This window comes from Electrophorus electricus, chromosome 1, assembly GCF_041902795.1.
Source record: "Electrophorus electricus isolate QZ-2024a chromosome 1, ASM4190279v1, whole genome shotgun sequence".
NCBI classification, from domain to species: domain Eukaryota; kingdom Metazoa; phylum Chordata; class Actinopteri; order Gymnotiformes; family Gymnotidae; genus Electrophorus; species Electrophorus electricus.
The window spans coordinates 14,068,193-14,092,098 of NC_137497.1; positions in this window are offsets into that span (position 1 = coordinate 14,068,193).

A 23,906-nucleotide genomic window follows, 5' to 3' on the forward strand; every position below is an offset into this window, starting at 1 on the left:
GATGAGCTCCTCAGAAGAATTAAGGCCAGGAAAAATGTGAATGTGAACCAAGCATTCATCAGTGGTGGTCTGGTGCTTGGAGGAGCTTTATCATTTGTTAAGGTTATTCAGAGGAAAGATCTGGCCCAGTTCCTCTACTGTCCCTCCATAGACGGCCCCGGATCTGCAAAGCCAACAACAGTAAGGACCACTGTATCTGGTGTGGCTGAAGCTAAGACCGGGCAGACACACTGGATACATCGCCTAATGGGGAGGATCTCAAGAACTGTCAGGAAGGTAAAGTAGTGGTCTATTTTATATATTTATGTTCTTAATGAATTTAGTAGCATGACAGTCCATGGAGGAAGAAGACCAAGCTTTGAGTTCTGGTGTGCATAAAAGTAGCTCTTCAGAAGCAGAGAAAAACAGTTTGCTTTTTAGAAAGTGCGAATGTTAAACACCATTTTGTTTCTGATGGTATTTCTTTCTCCTTGTTTTAGATCTACACCAGAAGCCGAACTCTCTGGAGAAGATGTGTCAGAGCTCTTTCTCACAGAGGATAAGCTCCATGTTTAAAAAATTAAAAAGTAAACACTTCACAAGTGATGATGTGTTTATGCTCTCCTTTATGAAGAATTAGTTCCATGTTTAAAAAATGTGGAAATAAATAAAGATGTACTGATGTAAAATGTAGACCAGTCACTTCACTCACTATCTGACAGGATATATAGACACATGTAGAGAGAGAATAAGGCACCATAAAACCCATAAACACGTAAATTTCATAGAACAAGTTTCAGTATGTAAATTCTCTTTAAGGTGTTTACAACATGTAGACAGTGGAAGGATTTTTGATGTGCTGGTAATGGTAGCAGTTCCTGGGATGAGCAGAGACTGGACATTGAGACCGCTTCCAAACGCACAACAGCCTTGACAGACACATACGCCTGCTCCCTGCTTTCATAGACCCAGTCAGTGCAAATACCAGGAATTATAGGCAGAGGCATATCGGAATAGTGGCGAATGAAGAACAACAACAGGGTCCCTTTGTAACACGTTTCAAGTAGAAACTGCTACTGTGTAAATTATCTATAATATGTCAGGTTTATATATGCTTATATTGTGTGGTATCTGGAATTTCTAACCGTTATTTGAAAATTAAGTACCAGAATCCTTTATCGTTTTATTTGAAACTGTATGCTTGATATTTAGCTTACTTTGAACTCTGTTCTCAGACATATATAGCGACGTGTACGGTGCATGTATGAATATTAAGTCTTTATCATCACGGTGCACTACTGGGATACTTGTAAAAGGAGTTTGAGTTACCTCCAAAATGGAGGCGCTGTGTATTGTATTCACCCACTGACATCGAGTACTGCATATTAATTTGGGGGGAGTCCAGTTGTAAATTTGTTGACTTCTCACTTACTTAAAAAATGGAATAAAGTGACTTGGCCCTAAGATGAATGAAAATAAAGTCTCCAAAGCTGCCGCTTCTCAGGGCTGCAGTCGTGTGTGTATACCGTGCGAACTTCTCCGTCTGTCATTCACGTTTAATTCCGTTACACCGCTTACCTGAAGCGGGTCACCACAGTAATGTGTTGTCTCTGTGATTTATAAAGCTGTCTGCTGATGACATGTAGATTCTTCAGTCCAAAGATGACAGACAAAGCATCGACAACTTCATCAAGTATTTGTGAAGGCCACAAAGACTAGTAGATTTACTATTTAATGCTGTGTAACTTAGCTATCTGCTAACAGTACAGTTCCATTAACAGCGAGTTAACGTCGTTCAGCATAAAAGGGTTTTTATTCCAGTACAAATGAACAAAATTGCTTTGATTTCCTTGAGATACACTACATACCAAGCGAAGCAAATCTTTAAAAACAAATTTAGAAAAACCTGACTCGTTGGATTAATATACAAGCAGGAAATGTTCTGGTCAATACTTTGCTAGCTAGCTAGTGTTTGCTAACTAGCTAGTGTTAACACAGACTTGCCAGTCAGACCTGGGCGTTTTGTTATTTTCATGCTGACTTATTTCACCTGATCAGTCATTGATGGAAAAATGATGTTAAATTATATGCTGATGGTGTAGGGATCTGTGCTGTGTGTCTACGGATAGAGGGTAAGTGTCCTCCTTTATTTTCCTTACTAAATATTTGCAACTGGAGAATAAAAAACAAGGTAAGTCCATGTGGTGGTTATCTGTGTGTGTGTGTCCTTGCTGCTCCTGAGGTTTCCAGGCAGCTTAACCCTGGAGAATCTCTTATCCTGGTTGTTCCCATCTCAGTGCCAGTTGAGATGTTTATTAACAGGACTAGTGACCCCAGTCCAAACGCAGTCAGGTCAGTGTGTCTCTGAGTATGAACAGAGAGTGTCATTCAGTTCCAGTCTGCAGCTGAAAGAGTCTGACAGTGGCGTTTACATCATATGGGACATCAGGAATAAGGAGATTGTATTCACCTTTAGGGTCACCGTAGAAGGTAAGACTTTAACCTGCCTGAGCACAGTCATGTTCAGGATACTCTCAGGTAACCTCATGTGTAAATCAAATAGCAAGATTTTATTTTCTTTATGTTTCTATCTGTGTGATTTTTGGTTGCTTATAAGTCTGCTGTCGTTTTAGGAAAGAACACAGACACCGACATGACTTTGGCTCCAGTAAAAGGTGAGTATTTATTATAATCTGCTGTTTTGTATTTTCATTAGTTTGAACTGTATACTTCAGTATTAAGACAATCAAAATATAGTGAAACTCACTGTTTTGAATAATAAATGCATTTACTGACCAGTAATATGAACCGTTCCTATTGTTTTAAGTAACTTAATAAACAGAAAATACATCACCTGTGTGTGGTCCATCTACACTGATTGTACATTGTACAGTAGAACGTCTCCTACATGAAGTTCTACTGGAGGGGATCCTGCACATCAGAGTAGACTCTTCCTCCTCCTCCTCCTCCTCCTCCTCCTCCTCCCTCTTCCTCTTCTTCTTATTAGTTACATAATAATATTTACATTTATATATATTTCTCAGACTCAAGGATGCTTTACAGATAGATATCAGCTTTTACAAACACACACACACACTGATTAGGTGATAAAATAATCAATCCCACTTTTATCACTAATGCAAACAGTATTTACATATTTCCATATCAACATTTCTTTCTTAAAATGATCAAAAGTGCCTTTGTAACAACTATTGAAGGGAACATGACACCTTGGTCTGTGTAAAACAGATTTTTTTTTTATGGAGTAGAAATAAATATAGAAAAGGGGCAATCATCTCTTAGGTTTCAACTTGGACACATACATTCTCTAAGTCTTGCTTTCTGGGGAGGATTAGTACCATCACCTGTGAGCTGTGTCACAGCAGGATGTTTATTTAAAAAACAAAACACCCAACTTTTTGGGTAATGTTATCAGCCAGCAATTCATTATGATGAACTTCTAATCACTGAATGTTTTACCACTGTTGTCTTACCTTTGTTTCCAAATACAGTATATTTTAATTATGATCAGACAAAGCTAGAGAGGTTTTGTAAAATATTTACAGGCAGGTGTATTTTTGCACTGAAAATGTATTACATTCCATTTATAAGCACTGATGGAAGAATGTCAGATTTTCTTCTTGTAGAGCCCCCTACCTCTTAACTACTGCCTTGTAGGTAAGGTGAGTTCGTTTTCATCTGCACAACTATTTATAATGATTATGAAGGCTAGGTTCTCCTGTGTACTCAGGATAATGTGTTTCTACTATAGTCCACTAGTGATTAGGCATACTATCTAATTATTTTCTCGTTTTCCCTCACACTCCAAGCTTTAGTAAAACTCTCCCCTGAAAACATTAAATAGACTAGCTGTCCCACGCAATGAAATCAAAAGGGAAAGGGATTAGTACTTTTTTCACCAATGAACCTTTTTACTGCATAAACCACACATATTCTTTAGTATAAAGGCATTAGTGAGAACTCACATTTCAACAGCACTGTTCAGCACTGGCTAAGGTGGCTAACCCACTACACTACTGTTATGTAGAGCATTAACCCTGTTGTGTAACATTATTCTAAAAGCGCCATCACCAGCAGATGCAGGTGGAGAACATGAATGTTATTATATTACAGTAACTCAACAATAAGACCAGAATAGATTCAATTCTGTAGGTACCAAATATGAACAAATGTGTGTTTTTGCATGTTTTGAGTATGTGCTGAATTTATATGTCTGTGTGTGGTACCCCTTTGTATGTGAGGCTGTTTGTGAAAGTGGTGTGTGTGTTTTCTCTCACAGGGAATCTGTTGAAGAGGTCGATGAACATGTCTCCTGTGAGGGGGCTTTTTCGGCGAGTCATCAAGGTGTAACGCGGGAGGGGGTGGAGAGCATACACACGTGCGAAGTGATGACGCCATAACAAACCAAACTGATTGACTAGAATAAACAAATAATACATTTAATAATAATCAACACAGACTAACAATAAAGAATAGAATGAAGAACAAACAGACTAACAGAAAAATAAGATGATAACAGGGTGATGGCGAGAAATAGGCAACGAGGGAATAAAACATTAGAGAAAGACTAACAGAACAACAATAATAAAACATAACGGTGAGCATAAAAACAAACAATATTGAGCACGAAGATACAGAACTAAACAAGGAAAGCAACATGCAGCAAGAGTAACCAAACACAGAGAACAAATGAGATTGGACTAGAAATGCAATGATGGCAACCAAATGAGAACTGACCAGAATATAAGATCAGCTATAGAACAGCTATGTGGATTACTTTTCTGTCAATAATTAATTAGAAGTAATTTATTATCAATTAATGGTATTATTCCAATTCATGTGTCATGGACAAACATTACCCATTATGATACTAATTATATGGGTTAGCCCATATTACTTCTTAAGAATTTTATGTACTCCTGTTTAAATTATTGTTATTATATCTGACATGTACCGCAGTCTGGTTTGTTATTATAGCTTTTTAACCATATGACATAGTCTGTACAAGGCTTTCAAGACGACATTAATCAAGAATGTTCCTTCTGTCTTGTTAATTATTGTGAATAATGTGTTAATATCATGATTGGCGGTTTTATGAATATTAATACAGTTTCACAGCACTCCCTGCTGCCTACTTCATAATGGCTGTTGTTGGGGTAACCAAGTCTATTATGACGCCACATGGCGAGTATATATATTTTAGTGCACAGCGCAGTTTTCTGTTATAACGACTTTGATCGCGTCATGGCAGAATATCGGGTAAGTTTTCCCTACCATCCTCATGAAACCGGGAGATTAGAAATGATTGAAATTGTGCGCCGTCGGTTTTGGGGAAAGTGTAGCAGTTGTAACTACGGAGAGAATATCGAGGTCCAGAGCCGAGTAGCCTTTATTTGAATGAGCTAACTGTCCTGCCTAGCTAGCTATCAGTGGTAGGAGAAAACAATTCCCGGACTTTGTGTTTAGCAGCAACCACAGAGGTCGTCAGTTTGGGTATTTAGTTCACTATGCTAATGCTAGCTAGCTTGTTAACTAACGGTAGGGTTTAGGCATTTCATATCTAATATTAGCTAGCTAGCTAACTAGCTAGCTAACATTAGCCCAAACATGTGGTTATCGTGAGCTGAGCTATGTTTGTTGCCTTTTAGCCTCCGGTATTGACACTGTGTATTTTCATTATGTAGCCCCGCCGATTTACGGCGTTCGATTTTTCGGCTTTTTTGACTTGGAACTATTCTGTTTACACTGGTGTTTGTAATGCTGAGTTACAGAAGATCGAGGTAAAATTATCAACGGCTTCCACCAATGAAAGAACCTCATATGGCTCAGAACCCCAAACGAGCACAACACACTTTGGGGTTCCTACTGTCTCACTTTGTGCAGTACGCCACTGTCTTCGTACAGTTTTCCTGAAGGTGCAAAAGGAATTCTGTACAGGTATTGCTGGGTCACAGGTGACAGAACCATGGAGTGGCCATTTTACCTCTGCAGCTGAATGTGTGCATGGACTTTTGTTCAGTGCAACTGGAGTGCATGTGGAGGATAGGATGGACCTCCCTGAGAAGTTCCACAGTTCAGTCATTGAAGCTGTGTATGATGAGCTCCTCAGAAGAATTAAGGCCAGGAAAAATGTGAATGTGAACCAAGCATTCATCAGTGGTGGTCTGGTGCTTGGAGGAGCTTTATCATTTGTTAAGGTTATTCAGAGGAAAGATCTGGCCCAGTTCCTCTGTCCCTCCATAGACGGCCCCGGATCTGCAAAGCCAACAACAGTAAGGACCACTGTATCTGGTGTGGCTGAAGCTAAGACCGGGCAGACACACTGGATACATCGCCTAATGGGGAGGATCTCAAGAACTGTCAGGAAGGTAAAGTAGTGGTCTATTTTATATATTTATGTTCTTAATGAATTTAGTAGCATGACAGTCCATGGAGGAAGAAGACCAAGCTTTGAGTTCTGGTGTGCATAAAAGTAGCTCTTCAGAAGCAGAGAAAAACAGTTTGCTTTTTAGAAAGTGCGAATGTTAAACACCATTTTGTTTCTGATGGTATTTCTTTCTCCTTGTTTTAGATCTACACCAGAAGCCGAACTCTCTGGAGAAGATGTGTCAGAGCTCTTTCTCACAGAGGATAAGCTCCATGTTTAAAAAAATAAAAAGTAAACACTTCACAAGTGATGATGTGTTTATGCTCTCCTTTATGAAGAATTAGTTCCATGTTTAAAAAATGTGGAAATAAATAAAGATGTACTGATGTAAAATGTAGACCAGTCACTTCACTCACTATCTGACAGGATATATAGACACATGTAGAGAGAGAATAAGGCACCATAAAACCCATAAACACGTAAATTTCATAGAACAAGTTTCAGTATGTAAATTCTCTTTAAGGTGTTTACAACATGTAGACAGTGGAAGGATTTTTGATGTGCTGGTAATGGTAGCAGTTCCTGGGATGAGCAGAGACTGGACATTGAGACCGCTTCCAAACGCACAACAGCCTTGACAGACACATACGCCTGCTCCCTGCTTTCATAGACCCAGTCAGTGCAAATACCAGGAATTATAGGCAGAGGCATATCGGAATAGTGGCGAATGAAGAACAACAACAGGGTCCCTTTGTAACACGTTTCAAGTAGAAACTGCTACTGTGTAAATTATCTATAATATGTCAGGTTTATATATGCTTATATTGTGTGGTATCTGGAATTTCTAACCGTTATTTGAAAATTAAGTACCAGAATCCTTTATCGTTTTATTTGAAACTGTATGCTTGATATTTAGCTTACTTTGAACTCTGTTCTCAGACATATATAGCGACGTGTACGGTGCATGTATGAATATTAAGTCTTTATCATCACGGTGCACTACTGGGATACTTGTAAAAGGAGTTTGAGTTACCTCCAAAATGGAGGCGCTGTGTATTGTATTCACCCACTGACATCGAGTACTGCATATTAATTTGGGGGGAGTCCAGTTGTAAATTTGTTGACTTCTCACTTACTTAAAAAATGGAATAAAGTGACTTGGCCCTAAGATGAATGAAAATAAAGTCTCCAAAGCTGCCGCTTCTCAGGGCTGCAGTCGTGTGTGTATACCGTGCGAACTTCTCCGTCTGTCATTCACGTTTAATTCCGTTACACCGCTTACCTGAAGCGGGTCACCACAGTAATGTGTTGTCTCTGTGATTTATAAAGCTGTCTGCTGATGACATGTAGATTCTTCAGTCCAAAGATGACAGACAAAGCATCGACAACTTCATCAAGTATTTGTGAAGGCCACAAAGACTAGTAGATTTACTATTTAATGCTGTGTAACTTAGCTATCTGCTAACAGTACAGTTCCATTAACAGCGAGTTAACGTCGTTCAGCATAAAAGGGTTTTTATTCCAGTACAAATGAACAAAATTGCTTTGATTTCCTTGAGATACACTACATACCAAGCGAAGCAAATCTTTAAAAACAAATTTAGAAAAACCTGACTCGTTGGATTAATATACAAGCAGGAAATGTTCTGGTCAATACTTTGCTAGCTAGCTAGTGTTTGCTAACTAGCTAGTGTTAACACAGACTTGCCAGTCAGACCTGGGCGTTTTGTTATTTTCATGCTGACTTATTTCACCTGATCAGTCATTGATGGAAAAATGATGTTAAATTATATGCTGATGGTGTAGGGATCTGTGCTGTGTGTCTACGGATAGAGGGTAAGTGTCCTCCTTTATTTTCCTTACTAAATATTTGCAACTGGAGAATAAAAAACAAGGTAAGTCCATGTGGTGGTTATCTGTGTGTGTGTGTCCTTGCTGCTCCTGAGGTTTCCAGGCAGCTTAACCCTGGAGAATCTCTTATCCTGGTTGTTCCCATCTCAGTGCCAGTTGAGATGTTTATTAACAGGACTAGTGACCCCAGTCCAAACGCAGTCAGGTCAGTGTGTCTCTGAGTATGAACAGAGAGTGTCATTCAGTTCCAGTCTGCAGCTGAAAGAGTCTGACAGTGGCGTTTACATCATATGGGACATCAGGAATAAGGAGATTGTATTCACCTTTAGGGTCACCGTAGAAGGTAAGACTTTAACCTGCCTGAGCACAGTCATGTTCAGGATACTCTCAGGTAACCTCATGTGTAAATCAAATAGCAAGATTTTATTTTCTTTATGTTTCTATCTGTGTGATTTTTGGTTGCTTATAAGTCTGCTGTCGTTTTAGGAAAGAACACAGACACCGACATGACTTTGGCTCCAGTAAAAGGTGAGTATTTATTATAATCTGCTGTTTTGTATTTTCATTAGTTTGAACTGTATACTTCAGTATTAAGACAATCAAAATATAGTGAAACTCACTGTTTTGAATAATAAATGCATTTACTGACCAGTAATATGAACCGTTCCTATTGTTTTAAGTAACTTAATAAACAGAAAATACATCACCTGTGTGTGGTCCATCTACACTGATTGTACATTGTACAGTAGAACGTCTCCTACATGAAGTTCTACTGGAGGGGATCCTGCACATCAGAGTAGACTCTTCCTCCTCCTCCTCCTCCTCCTCCTCCTCCTCCCTCTTCCTCTTCTTCTTATTAGTTACATAATAATATTTACATTTATATATATTTCTCAGACTCAAGGATGCTTTACAGATAGATATCAGCTTTTACAAACACACACACACACTGATTAGGTGATAAAATAATCAATCCCACTTTTATCACTAATGCAAACAGTATTTACATATTTCCATATCAACATTTCTTTCTTAAAATGATCAAAAGTGCCTTTGTAACAACTATTGAAGGGAACATGACACCTTGGTCTGTGTAAAACAGATTTTTTTTTTATGGAGTAGAAATAAATATAGAAAAGGGGCAATCATCTCTTAGGTTTCAACTTGGACACATACATTCTCTAAGTCTTGCTTTCTGGGGAGGATTAGTACCATCACCTGTGAGCTGTGTCACAGCAGGATGTTTATTTAAAAAACAAAACACCCAACTTTTTGGGTAATGTTATCAGCCAGCAATTCATTATGATGAACTTCTAATCACTGAATGTTTTACCACTGTTGTCTTACCTTTGTTTCCAAATACAGTATATTTTAATTATGATCAGACAAAGCTAGAGAGGTTTTGTAAAATATTTACAGGCAGGTGTATTTTTGCACTGAAAATGTATTACATTCCATTTATAAGCACTGATGGAAGAATGTCAGATTTTCTTCTTGTAGAGCCCCCTACCTCTTAACTACTGCCTTGTAGGTAAGGTGAGTTCGTTTTCATCTGCACAACTATTTATAATGATTATGAAGGCTAGGTTCTCCTGTGTACTCAGGATAATGTGTTTCTACTATAGTCCACTAGTGATTAGGCATACTATCTAATTATTTTCTCGTTTTCCCTCACACTCCAAGCTTTAGTAAAACTCTCCCCTGAAAACATTAAATAGACTAGCTGTCCCACGCAATGAAATCAAAAGGGAAAGGGATTAGTACTTTTTTCACCAATGAACCTTTTTACTGCATAAACCACACATATTCTTTAGTATAAAGGCATTAGTGAGAACTCACATTTCAACAGCACTGTTCAGCACTGGCTAAGGTGGCTAACCCACTACACTACTGTTATGTAGAGCATTAACCCTGTTGTGTAACATTATTCTAAAAGCGCCATCACCAGCAGATGCAGGTGGAGAACATGAATGTTATTATATTACAGTAACTCAACAATAAGACCAGAATAGATTCAATTCTGTAGGTACCAAATATGAACAAATGTGTGTTTTTGCATGTTTTGAGTATGTGCTGAATTTATATGTCTGTGTGTGGTACCCCTTTGTATGTGAGGCTGTTTGTGAAAGTGGTGTGTGTGTTTTCTCTCACAGGGAATCTGTTGAAGAGGTCGATGAACATGTCTCCTGTGAGGGGGCTTTTTCGGCGAGTCATCAAGGTGTAACGCGGGAGGGGGTGGAGAGCATACACACGTGCGAAGTGATGACGCCATAACAAACCAAACTGATTGACTAGAATAAACAAATAATACATTTAATAATAATCAACACAGACTAACAATAAAGAATAGAATGAAGAACAAACAGACTAACAGAAAAATAAGATGATAACAGGGTGATGGCGAGAAATAGGCAACGAGGGAATAAAACATTAGAGAAAGACTAACAGAACAACAATAATAAAACATAACGGTGAGCATAAAAACAAACAATATTGAGCACGAAGATACAGAACTAAACAAGGAAAGCAACATGCAGCAAGAGTAACCAAACACAGAGAACAAATGAGATTGGACTAGAAATGCAATGATGGCAACCAAATGAGAACTGACCAGAATATAAGATCAGCTATAGAACAGCTATGTGGATTACTTTTCTGTCAATAATTAATTAGAAGTAATTTATTATCAATTAATGGTATTATTCCAATTCATGTGTCATGGACAAACATTACCCATTATGATACTAATTATATGGGTTAGCCCATATTACTTCTTAAGAATTTTATGTACTCCTGTTTAAATTATTGTTATTATATCTGACATGTACCGCAGTCTGGTTTGTTATTATAGCTTTTTAACCATATGACATAGTCTGTACAAGGCTTTCAAGACGACATTAATCAAGAATGTTCCTTCTGTCTTGTTAATTATTGTGAATAATGTGTTAATATCATGATTGGCGGTTTTATGAATATTAATACAGTTTCACAGCACTCCCTGCTGCCTACTTCATAATGGCTGTTGTTGGGGTAACCAAGTCTATTATGACGCCACATGGCGAGTATATATATTTTAGTGCACAGCGCAGTTTTCTGTTATAACGACTTTGATCGCGTCATGGCAGAATATCGGGTAAGTTTTCCCTACCATCCTCATGAAACCGGGAGATTAGAAATGATTGAAATTGTGCGCCGTCGGTTTTGGGGAAAGTGTAGCAGTTGTAACTACGGAGAGAATATCGAGGTCCAGAGCCGAGTAGCCTTTATTTGAATGAGCTAACTGTCCTGCCTAGCTAGCTATCAGTGGTAGGAGAAAACAATTCCCGGACTTTGTGTTTAGCAGCAACCACAGAGGTCGTCAGTTTGGGTATTTAGTTCACTATGCTAATGCTAGCTAGCTTGTTAACTAACGGTAGGGTTTAGGCATTTCATATCTAATATTAGCTAGCTAGCTAACTAGCTAGCTAACATTAGCCCAAACATGTGGTTATCGTGAGCTGAGCTATGTTTGTTGCCTTTTAGCCTCCGGTATTGACACTGTGTATTTTCATTATGTAGCCCCGCCGATTTACGGCGTTCGATTTTTCGGCTTTTTTGACTTGGAACTATTCTGTTTACACTGGTGTTTGTAATGCTGAGTTACAGAAGATCGAGGTAAAATTATCAACGGCTTCCACCAATGAAAGAACCTCATATGGCTCAGAACCCCAAACGAGCACAACACACTTTGGGGTTCCTACTGTCTCACTTTGTGCAGTACGCCACTGTCTTCGTACAGTTTTCCTGAAGGTGCAAAAGGAATTCTGTACAGGTATTGCTGGGTCACAGGTGACAGAACCATGGAGTGGCCATTTTACCTCTGCAGCTGAATGTGTGCATGGACTTTTGTTCAGTGCAACTGGAGTGCATGTGGAGGATAGGATGGACCTCCCTGAGAAGTTCCACAGTTCAGTCATTGAAGCTGTGTATGATGAGCTCCTCAGAAGAATTAAGGCCAGGAAAAATGTGAATGTGAACCAAGCATTCATCAGTGGTGGTCTGGTGCTTGGAGGAGCTTTATCATTTGTTAAGGTTATTCAGAGGAAAGATCTGGCCCAGTTCCTCTACTGTCCCTCCATAGACGGCCCCGGATCTGCAAAGCCAACAACAGTAAGGACCACTGTATCTGGTGTGGCTGAAGCTAAGACCGGGCAGACACACTGGATACATCGCCTAATGGGGAGGATCTCAAGAACTGTCAGGAAGGTAAAGTAGTGGTCTATTTTATATATTTATGTTCTTAATGAATTTAGTAGCATGACAGTCCATGGAGGAAGAAGACCAAGCTTTGAGTTCTGGTGTGCATAAAAGTAGCTCTTCAGAAGCAGAGAAAAACAGTTTGCTTTTTAGAAAGTGCGAATGTTAAACACCATTTTGTTTCTGATGGTATTTCTTTCTCCTTGTTTTAGATCTACACCAGAAGCCGAACTCTCTGGAGAAGATGTGTCAGAGCTCTTTCTCACAGAGGATAAGCTCCATGTTTAAAAAATTAAAAAGTAAACACTTCACAAGTGATGATGTGTTTATGCTCTCCTTTATGAAGAATTAGTTCCATGTTTAAAAAATGTGGAAATAAATAAAGATGTACTGATGTAAAATGTAGACCAGTCACTTCACTCACTATCTGACAGGATATATAGACACATGTAGAGAGAGAATAAGGCACCATAAAACCCATAAACACGTAAATTTCATAGAACAAGTTTCAGTATGTAAATTCTCTTTAAGGTGTTTACAACATGTAGACAGTGGAAGGATTTTTGATGTGCTGGTAATGGTAGCAGTTCCTGGGATGAGCAGAGACTGGACATTGAGACCGCTTCCAAACGCACAACAGCCTTGACAGACACATACGCCTGCTCCCTGCTTTCATAGACCCAGTCAGTGCAAATACCAGGAATTATAGGCAGAGGCATATCGGAATAGTGGCGAATGAAGAACAACAACAGGGTCCCTTTGTAACACGTTTCAAGTAGAAACTGCTACTGTGTAAATTATCTATAATATGTCAGGTTTATATATGCTTATATTGTGTGGTATCTGGAATTTCTAACCGTTATTTGAAAATTAAGTACCAGAATCCTTTATCGTTTTATTTGAAACTGTATGCTTGATATTTAGCTTACTTTGAACTCTGTTCTCAGACATATATAGCGACGTGTACGGTGCATGTATGAATATTAAGTCTTTATCATCACGGTGCACTACTGGGATACTTGTAAAAGGAGTTTGAGTTACCTCCAAAATGGAGGCGCTGTGTATTGTATTCACCCACTGACATCGAGTACTGTATATTAATTTGGGGGGAGTCCAGTTGTAAATTTGTTGACTTCTCACTTACTTAAAAAATGGAATAAAGTGACTTGGCCCTAAGATGAATGAAAATAAAGTCTCCAAAGCTGCCGCTTCTCAGGGCTGCAGTCGTGTGTGTATACCGTGCGAACTTCTCCGTCTGTCATTCACGTTTAATTCCGTTACACCGCTTACCTGAAGCGGGTCACCACAGTAATGTGTTGTCTCTGTGATTTATAAAGCTGTCTGCTGATGACATGTAGATTCTTCAGTCCAAAGATGACAGACAAAGCATCGACAACTTCATCAAGTATTTGTGAAGGCCACAAAGACTAGTAGATTTACTATTTAATGCTGTGTAACTTAGCTATCTGCTAACAGTACAGTTCCATTAACAGCGAGTTAACGTCGTTCAGCATAAAAGGGTTTTTATTCCAGTACAAATGAACAAAATTGCTTTGATTTCCTTGAGATACACTACATACCAAGCGAAGCAAATCTTTAAAAACAAATTTAGAAAAACCTGACTCGTTGGATTAATATACAAGCAGGAAATGTTCTGGTCAATACTTTGCTAGCTAGCTAGTGTTTGCTAACTAGCTAGTGTTAACACAGACTTGCCAGTCAGACCTGGGCGTTTTGTTATTTTCATGCTGACTTATTTCACCTGATCAGTCATTGATGGAAAAATGATGTTAAATTATATGCTGATGGTGTAGGGATCTGTGCTGTGTGTCTACGGATAGAGGGTAAGTGTCCTCCTTTATTTTCCTTACTAAATATTTGCAACTGGAGAATAAAAAACAAGGTAAGTCCATGTGGTGGTTATCTGTGTGTGTGTGTCCTTGCTGCTCCTGAGGTTTCCAGGCAGCTTAACCCTGGAGAATCTCTTATCCTGGTTGTTCCCATCTCAGTGCCAGTTGAGATGTTTATTAACAGGACTAGTGACCCCAGTCCAAACGCAGTCAGGTCAGTGTGTCTCTGAGTATGAACAGAGAGTGTCATTCAGTTCCAGTCTGCAGCTGAAAGAGTCTGACAGTGGCGTTTACATCATATGGGACATCAGGAATAAGGAGATTGTATTCACCTTTAGGGTCACCGTAGAAGGTAAGACTTTAACCTGCCTGAGCACAGTCATGTTCAGGATACTCTCAGGTAACCTCATGTGTAAATCAAATAGCAAGATTTTATTTTCTTTATGTTTCTATCTGTGTGATTTTTGGTTGCTTATAAGTCTGCTGTCGTTTTAGGAAAGAACACAGACACCGACATGACTTTGGCTCCAGTAAAAGGTGAGTATTTATTATAATCTGCTGTTTTGTATTTTCATTAGTTTGAACTGTATACTTCAGTATTAAGACAATCAAAATATAGTGAAACTCACTGTTTTGAATAATAAATGCATTTACTGACCAGTAATATGAACCGTTCCTATTGTTTTAAGTAACTTAATAAACAGAAAATACATCACCTGTGTGTGGTCCATCTACACTGATTGTACATTGTACAGTAGAACGTCTCCTACATGAAGTTCTACTGGAGGGGATCCTGCACATCAGAGTAGACTCTTCCTCCTCCTCCTCCTCCTCCTCCTCCTCCCTCTTCCTCTTCTTCTTATTAGTTACATAATAATATTTACATTTATATATATTTCTCAGACTCAAGGATGCTTTACAGATAGATATCAGCTTTTACAAACACACACACACACTGATTAGGTGATAAAATAATCAATCCCACTTTTATCACTAATGCAAACAGTATTTACATATTTCCATATCAACATTTCTTTCTTAAAATGATCAAAAGTGCCTTTGTAACAACTATTGAAGGGAACATGACACCTTGGTCTGTGTAAAACAGATTTTTTTTTTATGGAGTAGAAATAAATATAGAAAAGGGGCAATCATCTCTTAGGTTTCAACTTGGACACATACATTCTCTAAGTCTTGCTTTCTGGGGAGGATTAGTACCATCACCTGTGAGCTGTGTCACAGCAGGATGTTTATTTAAAAAACAAAACACCCAACTTTTTGGGTAATGTTATCAGCCAGCAATTCATTATGATGAACTTCTAATCACTGAATGTTTTACCACTGTTGTCTTACCTTTGTTTCCAAATACAGTATATTTTAATTATGATCAGACAAAGCTAGAGAGGTTTTGTAAAATATTTACAGGCAGGTGTATTTTTGCACTGAAAATGTATTACATTCCATTTATAAGCACTGATGGAAGAATGTCAGATTTTCTTCTTGTAGAGCCCCCTACCTCTTAACTACTGCCTTGTAGGTAAGGTGAGTTCGTTTTCATCTGCACAACTATTTATAATGATTATGAAGGCTAGGTTCTCCTGTGTACTCAGGATAATGTGTTTCTACTATAGTCCACTAGTGATTAGGCATACTATCTAATTATTTTCTCGTTTTCCCTCACACTCCAAGCTTTAGTAAAACTCTCCCCTGAAAACATTAAATAGACTAGCTGTCCCACGCAATGAAATCAAAAGGGAAAGGGATTAGTACTTTTTTCACCAATGAACCTTTTTACTGCATAAACCACACATATTCTTTAGTATAAAGGCATTAGTGAGAACTCACATTTCAACAGCACTGTTCAGCACTGGCTAAGGTGGCTAACCCACTACACTACTGTTATGTAGAGCATTAACCCTGTTGTGTAACATTATTCTAAAAGCGCCATCACCAGCAGATGCAGGTGGAGAACATGAATGTTATTATATTACAGTAACTCAACAATAAGACCAGAATAGATTCAATTCTGTAGGTACCAAATATGAACAAATGTGTGTTTTTGCATGTTTTGAGTATGTGCTGAATTTATATGTCTGTGTGTGGTACCCCTTTGTATGTGAGGCTGTTTGTGAAAGTGGTGTGTGTGTTTTCTCTCACAGGGAATCTGTTGAAGAGGTCGATGAACATGTCTCCTGTGAGGGGGCTTTTTCGGCGAGTCATCAAGGTGTAACGCGGGAGGGGGTGGAGAGCATACACACGTGCGAAGTGATGACGCCATAACAAACCAAACTGATTGACTAGAATAAACAAATAATACATTTAATAATAATCAACACAGACTAACAATAAAGAATAGAATGAAGAACAAACAGACTAACAGAAAAATAAGATGATAACAGGGTGATGGCGAGAAATAGGCAACGAGGGAATAAAACATTAGAGAAAGACTAACAGAACAACAATAATAAAACATAACGGTGAGCATAAAAACAAACAATATTGAGCACGAAGATACAGAACTAAACAAGGAAAGCAACATGCAGCAAGAGTAACCAAACACAGAGAACAAATGAGATTGGACTAGAAATGCAATGATGGCAACCAAATGAGAACTGACCAGAATATAAGATCAGCTATAGAACAGCTATGTGGATTACTTTTCTGTCAATAATTAATTAGAAGTAATTTATTATCAATTAATGGTATTATTCCAATTCATGTGTCATGGACAAACATTACCCATTATGATACTAATTATATGGGTTAGCCCATATTACTTCTTAAGAATTTTATGTACTCCTGTTTAAATTATTGTTATTATATCTGACATGTACCGCAGTCTGGTTTGTTATTATAGCTTTTTAACCATATGACATAGTCTGTACAAGGCTTTCAAGATGACATTAATCAAGAATGTTCCTTCTGTCTTGTTAATTATTGTGAATAATGTGTTAATATCATGATTGGCGGTTTTATGAATATTAATACAGTTTCACAGCACTCCCTGCTGCCTACTTCATAATGGCTGTTGTTGGGGTAACCAAGTCTATTATGACGCCACATGGCGAGTATATATATTTTAGTGCACAGCGCAGTTTTCTGTTATAACGACTTTGATCGCGTCATGGCAGAATATCGGGTAAGTTTTCCCTTCCATCCTCATGAAACCGGGAGATTAGAAATGATTGAAATTGTGCGCCGTCGGTTTTGGGGAAAGTGTAGCAGTTGTAACTACGGAGAGAATATCGAGGTCCAGAGCCGAGTAGCCTTTATTTGAATGAGCTAACTGTCCTGCCTAGCTAGCTATCAGTGGTAGGAGAAAACAATTCCCGGACTTTGTGTTTAGCAGCAACCACAGAGGTCGTCAGTTTGGGTATTTAGTTCACTATGCTAATGCTAGCTAGCTTGTTAACTAACGGTAGGGTTTAGGCATTTCATATCTAATATTAGCTAGCTAGCTAACTAGCTAGCTAACATTAGCCCAAACATGTGGTTATCGTGAGCTGAGCTATGTTTGTTGCCTTTTAGCCTCCGGTATTGACACTGTGTATTTTCATTATGTAGCCCCGCCGATTTACGGCGTTCGATTTTTCGGCTTTTTTGACTTGGAACTATTCTGTTTACACTGGTGTTTGTAATGCTGAGTTACAGAAGATCGAGGTAAAATTATCAACGGCTTCCACCAATGAAAGAACCTCATATGGCTCAGAACCCCAAACGAGCACAACACACTTTGGGGTTCCTACTGTCTCACTTTGTGCAGTACGCCACTGTCTTCGTACAGTTTTCCTGAAGGTGCAAAAGGAATTCTGTACAGGTATTGCTGGGTCACAGGTGACAGAACCATGGAGTGGCCATTTTACCTCTGCAGCTGAATGTGTGCATGGACTTTTGTTCAGTGCAACTGGAGTGCATGTGGAGGATAGGATGGACCTCCCTGAGAAGTTCCACAGTTCAGTCATTGAAGCTGTGTATGATGAGCTCCTCAGAAGAATTAAGGCCAGGAAAAATGTGAATGTGAACCAAGCATTCATCAGTGGTGGTCTGGTGCTTGGAGGAGCTTTATCATTTGTTAAGGTTATTCAGAGGAAAGATCTGGCCCAGTTCCTCTACTGTCCCTCCATAGACGGCCCCGGATCTGCAAAGCCAACAACAGTAAGGACCACTGTATCTGGTGTGGCTGAAGCTAAGACCGGGCAGACACACTGGATACATCGCCTAATGGGGAGGATCTCAAGAACTGTCAGGAAGGTAAAGTAGTGGTCTATTTTATATATTTATGTTCTTAATGAATTTAGTAGCATGACAGTCCATGGAGGAAGAAGACCAAGCTTTGAGTTCTGGTGTGCATAAAAGTAGCTCTTCAGAAGCAGAGAAAAACAGTTTGCTTTTTAGAAAGTGCGAATGTTAAACACCATTTTGTTTCTGATGGTATTTCTTTCTCCTTGTTTTAGATCTACACCAGAAGCCGAACTCTCTGGAGAAGATGTGTCAGAGCTCTTTCTCACAGAGGATAAGCTCCATGTTTAAAAAATTAAAAAGTAAACACTTCACAAGTGATGATGTGTTTATGCTCTCCTTTATGAAGAATTAGTTCCATGTTTAAAAAATGTGGAAATAAATAAAGATGTACTGATGTAAAATGTAGACCAGTCACTTCACTCACTATCTGACAGGATATATAGACACATGTAGAGAGAGAATAAGGCACCATAAAACCCATAAACACGTAAATTTCATAGAACAAGTTTCAGTATGTAAATTCTCTTTAAGGTGTTTACAACATGTAGACAGTGGAAGGATTTTTGATGTGCTGGTAATGGTAGCAGTTCCTGGGATGAGCAGAGACTGGACATTGAGACCGCTTCCAAACGCACAACAGCCTTGACAGACACATACGCCTGCTCCCTGCTTTCATAGACCCAGTCAGTGCAAATACCAGGAATTATAGGCAGAGGCATATCGGAATAGTGGCGAATGAAGAACAACAACAGGGTCCCTTTGTAACACGTTTCAAGTAGAAACTGCTACTGTGTAAATTATCTATAATATGTCAGGTTTATATATGCTTATATTGTGTGGTATCTGGAATTTCTAACCGTTATTTGAAAATTAAGTACCAGAATCCTTTATCGTTTTATTTGAAACTGTATGCTTGATATTTAGCTTACTTTGAACTCTGTTCTCAGACATATATAGCGACGTGTACGGTGCATGTATGAATATTAAGTCTTTATCATCACGGTGCACTACTGGGATACTTGTAAAAGGAGTTTGAGTTACCTCCAAAATGGAGGCGCTGTGTATTGTATTCACCCACTGACATCGAGTACTGTATATTAATTTGGGGGGAGTCCAGTTGTAAATTTGTTGACTTCTCACTTACTTAAAAAATGGAATAAAGTGACTTGGCCCTAAGATGAATGAAAATAAAGTCTCCAAAGCTGCCGCTTCTCAGGGCTGCAGTCGTGTGTGTATACCGTGCGAACTTCTCCGTCTGTCATTCACGTTTAATTCCGTTACACCGCTTACCTGAAGCGGGTCACCACAGTAATGTGTTGTCTCTGTGATTTATAAAGCTGTCTGCTGATGACATGTAGATTCTTCAGTCCAAAGATGACAGACAAAGCATCGACAACTTCATCAAGTATTTGTGAAGGCCACAAAGACTAGTAGATTTACTATTTAATGCTGTGTAACTTAGCTATCTGCTAACAGTACAGTTCCATTAACAGCGAGTTAACGTCGTTCAGCATAAAAGGGTTTTTATTCCAGTACAAATGAACAAAATTGCTTTGATTTCCTTGAGATACACTACATACCAAGCGAAGCAAATCTTTAAAAACAAATTTAGAAAAACCTGACTCGTTGGATTAATATACAAGCAGGAAATGTTCTGGTCAATACTTTGCTAGCTAGCTAGTGTTTGCTAACTAGCTAGTGTTAACACAGACTTGCCAGTCAGACCTGGGCGTTTTGTTATTTTCATGCTGACTTATTTCACCTGATCAGTCATTGATGGAAAAATGATGTTAAATTATATGCTGATGGTGTAGGGATCTGTGCTGTGTGTCTACGGATAGAGGGTAAGTGTCCTCCTTTATTTTCCTTACTAAATATTTGCAACTGGAGAATAAAAAACAAGGTAAGTCCATGTGGTGGTTATCTGTGTGTGTGTGTCCTTGCTGCTCCTGAGGTTTCCAGGCAGCTTAACCCTGGAGAATCTCTTATCCTGGTTGTTCCCATCTCAGTGCCAGTTGAGATGTTTATTAACAGGACTAGTGACCCCAGTCCAAACGCAGTCAGGTCAGTGTGTCTCTGAGTATGAACAGAGAGTGTCATTCAGTTCCAGTCTGCAGCTGAAAGAGTCTGACAGTGGCGTTTACATCATATGGGACATCAGGAATAAGGAGATTGTATTCACCTTTAGGGTCACCGTAGAAGGTAAGACTTTAACCTGCCTGAGCACAGTCATGTTCAGGATACTCTCAGGTAACCTCATGTGTAAATCAAATAGCAAGATTTTATTTTCTTTATGTTTCTATCTGTGTGATTTTTGGTTGCTTATAAGTCTGCTGTCGTTTTAGGAAAGAACACAGACACCGACATGACTTTGGCTCCAGTAAAAGGTGAGTATTTATTATAATCTGCTGTTTTGTATTTTCATTAGTTTGAACTGTATACTTCAGTATTAAGACAATCAAAATATAGTGAAACTCACTGTTTTGAATAATAAATGCATTTACTGACCAGTAATATGAACCGTTCCTATTGTTTTAAGTAACTTAATAAACAGAAAATACATCACCTGTGTGTGGTCCATCTACACTGATTGTACATTGTACAGTAGAACGTCTCCTACATGAAGTTCTACTGGAGGGGATCCTGCACATCAGAGTAGACTCTTCTCCTCCTCCTCCTCCTCCTCCTCCTCCTCCTCCCTCTTCCTCTTCTTCTTATTAGTTACATAATAATATTTACATTTATATATATTTCTCAGACTCAAGGATGCTTTACAGATAGATATCAGCTTTTACAAACACACACACACACTGATTAGGTGATAAAATAATCAATCCCACTTTTATCACTAATGCAAACAGTATTTACATATTTCCATATCAACATTTCTTTCTTAAAATGATCAAAAGTGCCTTTGTAACAACTATTGAAGGGAACATGACACCTTGGTCTGTGTAAAACAGATTTTTTTTTTATGGAGTAGAAATAAATATAGAAAAGGGGCAATCATCTCTTAGGTTTCAACTTGGACACACACATTCTCTAAGTCTTGCTTTCTGGGGAGGATTAGTACCATCACCTGTGAGCTGTGTCACAGCAGGGTGTTTATTTAAAAAACAAAACACCCAACTTTTTGGGTAATGTGAGCAGCCAGCAATTCATTATGATAAACTTCCAATCACTGAATGTTTTACCACTGTTGTCTTACCTTTGTTTCCAAATACAGTATATTTTAATTATGATCAGACAAAGCTATAGAGGTTTTGTAAAATATTTACAGGCAGGTGTATTTTTGCACTGAAAATGTATTACATTCCATTTATATGCACTGATGGAAGAATGTCAGATTTTCTTCTTGTAGAACCCCCTACCTCTTAACTACTGCCTTGTAGGTAAGGTGAGTTCATTTTCCTCTGCACAACTATTTATAATGATTATGAAGGCTAGGTTCTCTTGTGTACTCAGGATAATGTGTTTCTACTATTGTCCACTAGTGATTAGGTGAACTATCTAATTATTTTCTCATTTTCCCTCACATTCCAAACTTTAGTAAAACTCTCCCCTGAAAACATTAAATAGACTAGCTGTCCCATGCAATGAAATCAAAAGGGAAAGGGATTAGTAGTTTTTTCACCAATGAACTTATTTACTGCATAAACCACACATATTCTTTAGTATAAAGGCATTCGTGAGAACTCACATTTCAACAGCACTGTTCAGCACTGGCTAAGGTGGCTAACCCACTACACTACTGTTATGTAGAGCATTAACCCTGTTGTGTAACATTATTCTAAAAGCGCCATCACCAGCAGATGCAGGTGGAGAACAATTATTACAGTAACTCAACAATAAGACCAGAATAGATTCAATTCTGTAGGTACCAAATATGAACAAATGTGTGTTTTTGCATGTTTTGAGTATGTGCTGAATTTATATGTCTGTGTGTGGTACCTGTTTGTATGTGAGGCTGTTTGTGAAAGTGGTGTGTGTGTTTTCTCTCACAGGGAATCTGTTGAAGAGGTCGATGAACATCCCCTGTGAGGGGGCTTTTTCGGCGAGTCATCAAGGTGTAACGCGGGAGGGGGTGGAGAGCGAACACACGTGCGAAGTGACGACGCCATAACAAACCAAACTGATTGACTAGAATAAACAAATAATACATTTAATAATAATCAACACAGACTAACAATATAGAATAGAATGAAGAACAAACAGACTAACAGAAAAATAAGATGATAACAGGGTGATGGCGAGAAATGGGCAATGAGGGAATAAAACATTAGAGAAAGACTAACAGAACAACAATAATATAAGATAACGGTGAGCATAAAGACAGACAAACGGGAACACAGAACTAGGCTATATAAGATGAACAAACAATATTGAGCACGAAGATACAGAACTAAACAAGGAAAGCAACATGCAGCAAGAGTAACCAAACAATGAGATCGGACTAGAAATGCAATGATAGCGACCAAACGAGAACTGACCAGAAACCATGCGAGCCACACTAAGCCAATGACCAACAAACAGGATACGTAGGGACGGGGTTTTTATAACATTACAATTAGGGACAAACTCAAAACAGCTGGAGACTAAGGGGAGGAGACAGATAACCACAGAAACTGACATAAACCCAGAAATAACTAGGTTGCCCGGGAAACGGGGAACGCTCCGGTCTGTGGACGTGACACAAGGACACGAGGCGTTTCTGAAACAGGAAGTTACTCTGGCTACGTCCACCTTACCCATGATCCTCTCCTGCATACATACACAACAATAAAATCACCTTCATCTCACCAGCCTGACCAGAACACACTCACATACATACACACACATGCACAACAACAAAACTACCAACCTCTCACCAGTCTAAACAGAACACACCATTAGTCAAAGGAGCAGTGTGTTGGTGCTATACTACACACACACACACACACACACACAGACACACACACAGGAGCAGTGTGTGGATGTGTTATACTACACCTGTGTGGCAGGAGTGTGTGCTGCATCTGTTTCCTTCACCACACCCCTCAACACTTTAACCAGATAGAGTGCAGCACTGAGAGAAAGAGAGCGAGAGCGAGACACAATATGAATCACAACCATCTAAACATCTAACAAATTAACAACGTGCCTCTTGCCCCTCTACCTCTCTGCAGTAGTGTTTCCCACAACACAGCTGGTTCCTGTCACACACACACATATGCACACACACATGCGTGCACGCACGCAGATATGTACACACACACAAGTACACACACATACATTGAACAACAGGGGCCATCACTTTATCACATTTGCTGTGGCTTTTATTTTGTAATTTTACTCTACAGCAAGCGTGTTGGTCTTCCACA